We start from the raw sequence: 8,673 nt of genomic DNA, 5'->3' as shown, positions 1-8,673 counted from the left end.
CACAGCTTTAATCCCAGCACTTGCAAGGCAGAGATAGGAGGATCTTTGAGAGTTTGAGGGCCACCCTGAGACTACATAGTGAATTCCAGGATAGCCTGAGATAGAGTGAAACCCTAACTCGAAAAATAAAATAAAAATAAAATAGTATTTACTGAAAGTTTGATTGTATGTATGTATGCGCCTGTGCACATTTGTGCACACCCTGTGCACAACATGAGGAGGCCAGAGAAAAATATCAGATATCTTCCAGCACTCTTCCATTTTTTCTTCTTAGTTTCCTGAGATAGAGACTCTCACTGAACCTTGAGCTACTCATTTTTTTTTCAGTTTGACTGGCTAACCAAAGAGCCCCAGCAATCCTCTTTTCTCTGACCCCATTGGCGCTAGGGATTACAGACATGCACAGTCACAATAGGCTTTCCAAATGGTTGCTGGGGGATCGAACTCGGTCCTCAGTCTTGAAAATTTTTAATCAAAGGAACAGCATAATCAAAGTCAAAAAGTTCTTTCAAAGTATGTAGATTCTTTTTCCTTTTGAAAATTTGACTGATACAATGTCTGCATTATATCAGATATGGTAGGAGTAATCTATAGAGTTCTCTCATTTTGATTATGTCAGAATATAATATTGTCCTTTATCTTAAAATATTAATAAATATAATTATTATTTTGGTAGTAATAGCATGAATTTCTTCCCATTGAGTATTCATTTTTAATTTCTTTAAAGAGAAATTATGTGTCCAACTTAACTATTTAATAAATGGTTTTTAGACCCTATTTCAACGCTGAAGGATGCATCCATGAATGAAAAGAAGACATGATGTCACCCCCCTGAAGCCATGAGACCAGTGCATAAACCTCATGGTCAGTCATCATCATCAGAATAGGGGAATGGGAGTAGGCAACATCTCAGGATGAGCCAGTACTTTCAAGGAAAAAAATGTCATGGAGTTATTAAAGACATTCCTGATATAGTCTGCCAAAAAAAAAAAAAAGAAGAAGAAGAAGAAGGAGAAGAAGGAAAAAAAGAATGTGTGTCGAGTTTAGGAGCAACATATCTCTCGATTTAGACATAGCTCCGTATTTTCCCAGCTATATGACTGTAATCAAGTTATTATTTAATAAGAATGAGCCTCAATTCCTCCATCTATAATCATCAAGGATACTGCACTCCAGTAGTTGCATATAAAGTATCTCTTGAGCACTTAGTTTACCATCATTCTTGTCCTTGAGTTTTATTTAATTCTCCAGATTACTGGCATTACAAAACCAATGTTATGGACAAGGAACCTTCAAATTGAGAGGGGTTATGCGCTTGACCCGAGTTACAGCTCCTCATTGGCTAACTAAAGACCGTGGATCTTCATTCCCAGGATCCTTTCCATGACACCACACATCTTCTACCAACAGCCCCAGGCCTAAGCCTTCACTACCTACCCCAATTTCTCAACATCACAATGACAAACGAACCACTAATTATCTAAGACTGAAGAAGCATGTGAATCCTGAGGTTCCACCGTCTCTACTCTTCTCCCAAGTCTCCTTCTTAATGAGATCCCTGGGGCTTGTTGATGGAAAGGCTGCCTGTCTCCTTGGAGTGAGGTCACGTGAGGGCAATCATCTTCTTCCCAGTCCCCTTTCCTTTCTCACCATTGACGAAACCTGAAGAGGCCACTGGAGGTAACAGGTATGGGGGAAAGCCCATGTGCTCCCTCATATCTAGAGCCACAGCTGAAGATTACTACCATAAGAAACAGAGGGAAATGGTGACATGACAATCACACACTTGACTCTAAGGGTATACTGAATTCTGTAATCCCCAACACCAAGCTTGAGGAACCCTTTCTTTCCTAGCCTGATGAAAGTTCTGCCTTATCTCCATAACCCACCCCACCTTCCTCTTCTAATCACCAGGGCCAATGGCACTGAGAGGAAAATGTCTGGACCTTCAAATGACTTCCCTGGGAGGTCATCAGCACTTGTCTGAGTAAGTAGCTCTTACCTTTAATCCTACCATTGTCCTCAAGTCCTATTATAACAGAAATCATTTTATATAATGCCTTCTTTTGACAAGTATGGAATCTGAGGCTCAGCATAGTTGGGACTTTAAGCCAGCTCCTTTGTCTACACTTCCTAAACTTTGGGCATGGCTCCAGTGTCACAGGTTCAACATCCCATAGGAAGCATCTGCTTCTAGTGGGTATGACCTTTACCCAAGATGGGACAGTTGTAGCTACAGTGATGCTGATAGACAGAATCTAGTTTCTATGACCTTAGCCCTCCTCCTGGTTGTCCTCAAAATCAAGCCTGCTAAGGATAAATCCAGATTTTATGACCTCATTCCAACCTCATAGTAGGTCTGTTCTTTTTAGGTAAATTAATTCCTTAAGCTTTAAAGTTTCTACTCTAGGAGTAAATCACGTCTTATTTTATTGGATGTCTATATAGATATATACAGATATGGATATATATGTGAATGAGTAACATTGAAAACATGTGATTTTCCATATTAATTGTGAATTGCAACAAATAGTTTCTCTTTTCTTTATTTTCCTCCTTTTTCCTAGTGGTTTGTTTCTTTGTACTTTTGAAAAGTTTTTTTTTGTTTACTAAGGAATTGAACTCAAGGTCTCATGTATGATAGGCAAGTGCTATACCCCTGAATGACATTCCTGGCCCTTTAAAAAATTATTTTCATATAGTCTCACTAAGTTGCCTAAGTTGGCCTTGAACTTTTTTTCCTGCCTTTATTACCTGAGTTGTTGGATTACAGGCATATGCCATGACCACATTCACCCTTCACTTTTCTTTCTTTAAGGGGGCAGGTGGGTGCATATGTGCATGAGTACAGGAAGGTGCATGCCATGGCATGCATGTGGTGGTCAGAGGACAACCTTGAATGTCTGTCCTCACCTTCTACCCTGTTGGAGGAAGGGTCTCTCATTCACCTCTCTATTCAGTAGGCTAGCTGGCCCATGGGCTTCCAGCAGATTCTCCAGTCTCTGTCTCCCATCTATCCATAGACACAGGGTTTCAGACACTTGTACTTCAGCATCTTATTTTATGTGGATTCTGGGGACCCAAACTCAGGTTATCACCCTGGCACTTCATCCAGGAAGCTACCTCTCCAGTCTCACTTTTCTTTCTTGAGTGCATTTTTTTTATTGCTTTTTTTAAGCAAAATAAATTTTATTAAGGTGTTTTCCCATGTTGACATTCTATACATATTTTATATCATTCCCTTACATGTTTTCTCAACCTTCCTCTAAAAATATTTCAACTTGTACCTTTGTGTAGGGAGTCTTCTCAGGTTTATATGCCTGATTCCTTCTGTATCAGGCTCAGATCTAAGTTACAAGCCTAGATATAAAAATTTTTTGTACATCCTTCTTTATTCATTAATTTGACTCAGTTCTTAAAGATACACCTCTGTTATCTTAGACCCTACCCTGGTTAACAGGGAAGTCTTCTGTTTTATACAGTCATACATCATTTTAGAATGACTTGTCTTCTTGTTCTTGGGATCTTATTCTTTCTGCCCTTATGCAGACTGTTGACTCAAACATACATATTTTTTTTATTTTTTAATTAGTTTTGTACTCAGTGAATACAGTCCAGTTGTCACCATTGTTAACCTCCTCTCTGCCCTTCCCCTCCACATGGACCCTCCTTGTTGTAGAATATGGGTCATGCATTGTGAGGTTAGCCATCAGTTATGGGTAGGAGGAAATGTCTCTGTGTATCATGACCCAACGTTGTGGTTCTGACATTCTTTCCACCCCCTCTTCCACAAATTTCCCTGAGCCATGTTGGGTTCATTTTAGGTCTGTTTCAGTGAAGAGGTCTTGGGAGCCTCTGTGTCTCTGGATATCTTATTTGGTAGGAGTTGAGTTGTTCTCTGTGTCTATCTCCTTTGCCCTTGTGCTGGTACCAGGTTCCACCAAGAAAACAGCACTCTTGCTTGCTTCACCAATTATTCTTAGTTTTCAACTGGGGTCCTTTTGAGGAATGATGGGGTAGTTCTCTCCTTAGCATCTGCATCTACCTGGAAAAGAGAAGCAGATTCTCAAGCAGAGAGTAAAGTTAGAACTATTATGTTTTTAGAGAGAATGTAATAGGTGTAGACCCTCTTGTAGCCCATGATTGGTGGGAGCTTGATAATGGAGAGCAGGCTCATTTTGGGGTATGATTCTGACTTGTTTCCCAGCTCCAGCTATGGGCTCCATTCCACTGAGCAGATCAGTTAGCCAAATCAAGAGCAGTTGGTTTCCCACAATGGCTGTGCACTAGTATTGCACTTGTCTAGATATAAAATTTTAGTCTTCAAGTCACTTTATCCATCTTTGAATGCTACTCGGCCCACCACCCTATCTCCTCATGCATACCCTTGCACAGAGACACAAATCTTTTTCATTTGTGCCATATTCCTTGACCTAACTTTGTGTTTTCTTGCTTCTCTGTCTCATTCCTCACTGTCTTAGCTTGGCACAGTCTACTTTATAACCTAGAACATTTCACTGTACCTTAGTAAACTGATGGCAAACCAGTCTCCACACCCTTGTAAACAAGGCAAAAAATTATTAAAAGAAGTGATAACTGTAGTAAGACTGAAATGGTTCTGTTAAACTACATGAGAATGTCATCCATTGCCAGTTCATGGAAATGGCTGTCCAGAGTTCAAAATCCTGATTATTTTTATCATTCTATAGTAGCCACAACAATAGCCCCCCAAAGATGTTCAAATTCTAATTTTCTGGGCCTAATGAATATGTTTATGCTGCCTGCCAATGGGGAATTAAGGTTGTAGGGAAACTTAAGGGCACAATAAACTTTCCTTAAATGAGATAATCTGAATAATGCAGATGGACCTAGAGTAATCATAATGTCCTTAAGTGAAGAAGAGTGAGGTAAAAGAAAAGAAAAACACTGGTGGTAACATAAGAATTCCCCCAGTATTTTTGGTTTTTAGCGATGAAGAATGAAGGTCACCAGCCAAGGAAAGTGGACAGTCTCTAGAAGCTAAAATAGACAAAGAACTGTATCCTTCCATAAAGCTTCAAGAAAGAAGCTAGGTCAGCACTGGATTTCTAGTCCCATGAAACCTGTGTCAGAACTTCTGACCTGTACCATGCAAGATAGTGAATCTGCTGTTTTATGTCAGAAGCTTATGGCAATCAGTTGTAGCAGCCATGGAAAACTAATACACATCCTGATAAGAACTGTTCTAAAGAGAAGAAAATGCTTAGGAAATTTTTGTCTTTTTCCTTCTTTTCCAAGAATGTCCAATATAGTCTAGGTCTATGCCATGTTTCCCTTTTGACCCCTTTAGTTTGGCACCCAAGCTCTTCCCACTGACTATTTTAATCTCTTCCTTCCAAACACATATGTTCCATGCATCTCTGTCTCGCTTCCTTGAGATTTCATCTGCTAATTTTATACCAACACACAAATAAGTTTGGGTAAGCCAATATCTTTATTGTTTAAGTAACATTTGCATGTATTTTTATTTATTTATTTATTTATTTGATAGAGAAAGAAGGAGGGAGAGAGAGAGATGGGTGCGCCAGGGCCTCCAGCCACTGCAAATGGACTCCAGATGCATGAGCCCCCTTGTGTATCTGGCTAACATGGGTCCTGGGGAATCAAACCTGGGTGGTTTGGCTTTGCAGGCAAACACCTTAACTGCTAATCCATCCCTTCAGCCCAACTTTTGCATATAATAATAGATCTCATCATTTTCCAAAGGTCATCTCACTAACTTCACAATAAGATTCTAAAGATAATACTCTCATTTCCCAGTTTTTAAGATTAAAAAGAGAGAAAGAGAGACATGGAGATGTCCTTCCAAGTGTCAATAACCATCTGGACCATAATGAGAAACCAGATCTTCTGATTGGAATCATGATGGCTTTCCTGATTCTAGGAGACTGGACTTCCAGTTACTTGTAAAAGACCCCATAGTCTTTAAAGGTTTATTAAGGGTGATACATCTGCTCCAATCTGCTATTCAGCATTTATCATATGCAATTTCTATGTATCAGGTTATGCCAGAACCAGTGAGCAAAACAAACTTGGGCTCTGGATTTTCACAGCTTTCATCATGCCCTACCTCCAGATGTCCATATCTCAGAGATCCCTTTCCTAGAAGGATCCATTTGAACCAACCACCAAGATCTCAGAAAGAAAGGAAATGCTTAAGAAAATGTTGCAATTCATATTCTCATTAAAGTTATAAAAGAGAAACAGGGGCTGGAGAGATGGCTTAGCGGTTAAGCACTTGCCTGTGAAGCTAAGGACCCCGGTTCGAGGCTCGGTTCCCCAGGTCCCACGTTAGCCAGATGCACAAGGGGGCGCATGCGTCTGGAGTTCATTTGCACAGGCTGGAAGCCCTGGCACGCCCATTCTCTCTCTCTCCCTCTATCTGTCTTTCTCTCTGTGTCTGTCACTCTCAAATAAATAAATAAAAATTTTTTAAAAAAAAAAGAGAAACATCTTGGCCTGTTTTAAATAGAGTGATGAGTTTAATTAAAGGGCAGTGAGGACCCAAAACACAGGAGTAGTACTGAGGTTTGCTTTTTTTATTAGTTATGTATATAGTGTGTATACAGCCATGATTGTACCATCGTTAGCCTTCTCCCTGTCATTCCCCCCCACCACCACCCTGTGGATTGTGGGCGTTGCATTGTGGGGGTGGCCATCAGTTATGGAGTAGAGGCAATGTCTCTATGCATAATGACCCAACTTTGGCTCCAACAATCTTTCTGCCCCCTCTTCCATGAATTTCCCTGAGCCATGTTGGGTTTTTCAGTGACAGGAGGTATTAGGAGTCTCTGTGTCTCCAGATATCAGATGTGGTAGGACTTGAGTGTTCTCTGTGTCTGTCTCCTTCACCCTTGTGCTGATACCAGGTTCACCAGGAAAGCATCTCTTGCTCATTACCCCACTAACTCTATGGCTTCAGCTGGTGCTCTGGTGGGGTGTGATGGGCTGATTCTCTCCTCAGGTTCTGCGTCTATCTTTTCTTCCCCGTGAGGTGAGGCAAGGTTAGGCTGGTGCCATCTTGACCAGAAGTCTTCAGGTTTGCTTTTGTCTCCTTGTCAAAACTTCCAAGAAGCTGGAGAGATGGAAAAGCAGTGAAGAGCACTTCCTGTGCATGCCAGGAGGGCCTGAGGAGAGCACATAGTATGATACCCAGGACCCACATAAACAGCTGGGTGTGGCCACACACATCTGTAACTCTAGTCCCATATGGAGAGACCTTGGAATAGCCAAGGCTTATTAAAACAACAACAACAAAAGGAAAAAAAAAAAAAAGCAGCAAGCACAGAGATAGTAAAATACAGGCTTGAACAAGAATGGGCAGAAGAGTAAGGAAGGTAACCCTATGCTCTGCTCTGGCCACCACAGGCAAGGGAATGGAACATCACATGGGCACATACCAATGCATGCACCACATCGCGCGCACACACACACACACACACACACACACACACGCATGCACATAATGCATACATACATACAAAGAAGCAAAAATAACCACTTTAAAAAACTTTCAAGTGGACTGGAGAGATGATACTATCAATTTTTTTTAAAAAAATCAGCAATTAAAGGTACTTGCTTGCAAAGTGTGACAGTCCAGGTTCAGTTCCCCAGGACCATGTAAAGCCAAATGCACAAAGTGGCACATACAGTTAGAGTTTGTAGTGACAGATGGCCTTGACACACCCATAATCTTTCTCTATTTCTCTCTCTCAAATAAATAATTAAAAATACATTTTAAATCTTCCAAGAAAGGTGATGAAGGCACAGAGCACAGGACATGAACTTTCTCTGATTCAGAATCTGCGTCCTTAATTCTGCCCTTTTATCTGGGATTACCTGACCACACTTGTAGGAACTCTTTTCTGCCTTATTTTTTTTTAAAGCAAATCCTGCCCTTAGACAATAAACTAACAAGCAACCCAGTGCATTGCTGGCTTGTTTTAACATGAGGCCCTGACAGCTTTCATCTTATTCCTTTTCTCCTGAGTCTCTACCTTGCCAAACAAATGACTGTCTCCTCATTCTCTGCCTGCCTGGAGGCTTGACCTGTTTCCCCTTGCTTTTGTCATTTGAAGATATGAATCAGCTCCTGAATCTCAAATTTCCTGTGCAAACCTCTCAGAGTATATCATTATAAAATGCAATATCTTTTCACATTTCCACTTCCCATTCTGCCACCTCTTGTACTGTGCTTGCTCATAAAGACATTCACTCAGTTTTTGTTTCTCTGTATTCCTTAATACCAACTACCTGGGTGAGACACAAAGTCCAATGTTAAGAAGGTGGACTCGTGTGAGGAGCAGTTCTTCACCTTCCCATCTACTCTGGCTAGTTATACATCTGGATTGCATGTCAGATTTCCAAGTCACTCCTAGTCTGACCTTGCTGCCCACATGTGAACCTCCAAATAAATTGCAAGGCATATTTTGAAAGGGGTTTTATTGAGGAACACAGTCCCTGCAATGTTTATTTGATTTCTTTAGGGAGAACTTAAAGCACCCCATTTTTCCCTACAGAGGAAGAGAGAAATCTTTGCCTGAAGCACTAGATAGAGACTGATGCTACGCAGAGAAGGAATACCAGAGACCAAGCAGAGAAGAAAGATGCATCATAGCCACACATTTGGAAATT

This window comes from Jaculus jaculus, chromosome 1 (genome assembly GCF_020740685.1).
Source record: "Jaculus jaculus isolate mJacJac1 chromosome 1, mJacJac1.mat.Y.cur, whole genome shotgun sequence".
In the NCBI taxonomy this organism is placed as follows: Eukaryota; Metazoa; Chordata; class Mammalia; order Rodentia; family Dipodidae; genus Jaculus; species Jaculus jaculus.
Note: the sequence above shows the minus strand (reverse complement) of the source record.